Source organism: Thunnus albacares, chromosome 1, assembly GCF_914725855.1.
Source record: "Thunnus albacares chromosome 1, fThuAlb1.1, whole genome shotgun sequence".
Taxonomy (NCBI): Eukaryota; Metazoa; Chordata; class Actinopteri; order Scombriformes; family Scombridae; genus Thunnus; species Thunnus albacares.
The window spans coordinates 40,574,696-40,577,549 of record NC_058106.1 but is presented as its reverse complement, the minus strand read 5'-3'; positions in this window follow the sequence as shown (position 1 = coordinate 40,577,549).

The window sequence follows — 2,854 nt, the reverse complement described above, 5'->3', positions numbered from 1 at the left end:
TGGCTACTGAGTTGCATTACTTTTACAATATATACTGTAATTATACAACAGCATACTGCTATATCACAGAAATCTAGTGGACATTTTACATTCAATAACTCACAATACAGAACTTGAAATTATGTATTTGGACAACTGTGTTGCCTTTCAATAACAGCAAACTAACTGCAAGATAAATACACAACGCATTAAATATCATTAATATTTCAGCATCCTAAAGTACATTACATAAACCCACCTGAGTCGCAGGAGAGCTCTCACCGTCGTCCATCTTTAATGACCTGCAGGGGGATGAATGTATGACCAATCAGATTCAGGCGTAAAAACAGAATCAAAATTTGTACTCTTAACTTGCAGTTTGCAGTTTAAACTTCACTGTCGCAACACAGGGAGGAAATTTGTGTGTTCGTCTCTCAGACTTTTTGAAACTTCACTGTTGAAAAAAATCCTGCACAAATTTTAATTACATACAAAATATTTATACAGCTGCAGAACTTGATTATACATTCACAAACTATTTCACAAGCTCTAAACATTTATGATTATTATTTGATTTGATTCCATGATACTATACTTCCTGTTACATCCCCCAAAGCATTATGGGAACCGTAGTTCCATAACTGAGAGCACAATTATTCCCCAAATCAAATGAAGACAAGGAACAAGAATAATAATAATAATAGTGATAAAATCCATGAATATGAACTTTTGTTCATGTTGACATCACTAATGCTCAGACTTTAAATCCTCTGCTCTAAATGTAACGTTCTTCATCTTCTCTTCACTTGAATCTCATAATGACTGACAGAGTTATTTCTCTCAGGGTCAATCTGTGTTCAGTCAGCACTTCAACATGCTGCTTGTTTCTTAGTTTTACTGCTGAACATCTGCTGAAATGACAAACATCCCTGCAGATTTTATCAGCTGTTTCCAATAAATGTTAATTAGGTGAGTTGTTCAAACTGTAAAGTGAAACCTGTCTGTTGTCTGCTGACAAAAAAGACGACATGAAAATACTTAAATATTGTTATTAGAATTGTACTAATGACTTTAGTAAAATGAGTCCAAACACAAAGAGGGACAGAGAAGCAGAGTGAAGCTATTTCAACTATATTTCCAACACATGGAGGCTGTTAGCTCACTGTCATTCTTCATCCTCCCACCAGATGGAGCCAAAGTCAACAAAGCTTCAAATCTTACACATAGTGTCTGTAAGAACATTGATCAGATCATTAGTGTCTGGATCAATGATTGAAAATGACTCTGCAGGCTGATGTGTGTTGTGGGTTTGTGTTAGTTGACGATGTATCATCTCTGGTTACAGAGAGTTGAAGTGCTGGGAGTCAGCAGATATCACAAACACAAATGTATTAAATGATTAGAATCAGGGCTCATTTACTTTGATATGACTTCTTTTACAGTAAATACAAACTTGTTAAACAGCAGCAGATGTTAGATCTTAACTGCTGTCAGACATTTAACAACACAGATAAAATATCATTTGGTGTAAAGTGAAACTATTTTATAGCCTTTTTTAATTGTGTAGTTTAATTTGGATCAAATTGTGCATAAAGCCGACAGTGTTTTAATGTGGTGATGGTACACGTGAACTTCTGAGAGAAACTCAGTAGTTACAGATGAACTCTGATTATAAAGATATATGAAGCAATAAATACACACATCATCAGCTCCTGTCTAACTGCATATACCAGTAATAAGTCCTTATAAAGCAAGAACACAAGTGGACTGTATGCATGTTATTGTAGCAACATTGAACTTGATGGCGTCCTCTGACTGTCCCTCCACATCAGTCAATACAATATATTTGATTTAAAGCTTCCACAGGAAACAGTAGCAGGCCTTTACTGTAGTGTCTGACTTTACGCTGCTGGAAACAACCTTAAAAAAGTAGATTTAGTTTGATTTGTGAGAGCTGAAGAAAGGAAATAATCATCAGCTGTTCATTAATATTGTTTGATTCCAGTAAATCAATCATTTAACAACATGTAGATTTATCTTCCAACATGAGAGTTCTCCAAACTTTCTGATGAAATAAAAACATCACACAGCAAGAAACAAACCCTGAAGTTACTAAAGAGAAAGTTCAACTATGAAACAAAGCAAACTTACAGTTAACATCCAAACTGCTGAAGACAAAGACTCTCCACTCCACGTCTGTCAGAAAAGTGTTTGCCACAGGTGAGCTGTTTCCTGGAACGAGTCAGAGCTCCACCTGTAGAGGAGGAGGGACAGGTAGGAAGACTCACAACATGATGACACTTTATGGATGTTTGTCACTCATTTATTCTTCATGTATTTGTAGATTTATTGTTGTATTGATGGTTTCTCAGTGTTTAACTGTGTGCTGTTAGAATAAATAACTCATCATGACGTTCATGTGAAGAGAAGCTGAACGTTACATTTAGATTCATCAGATTTAAGACATTTAACTGACAGGAATAAAACATATTTTTATAACAAAAGTTATTTTTTCACATCAATAATTGCTCCTCATCCTGTTACAGAACACATCACAGATCAGATGGAAATAATCTCCTCCATCACAGTCAGAATTAAAATTAATAATTCACACAAATCTGACTTTTGGACTCTTCAGAGTTTCTTCTCACACACACATGAAAAACAAAAGCGTCTGAAATATGAACATAATGAACAGACGGCCATCTTTCCTCGTCTGAGGAGGAAGTTTATCAGCTGATGTTTCTGTTTAAAACACCACATGCTTTAAAGAAACTCCATCCAACAATAACACACTCATCATAAATTAGTTTCTCCAGCTGAAATAATTAGTGATTCATTTTCCACAAACTAGAGAAAACCATGTCCCTTTAAT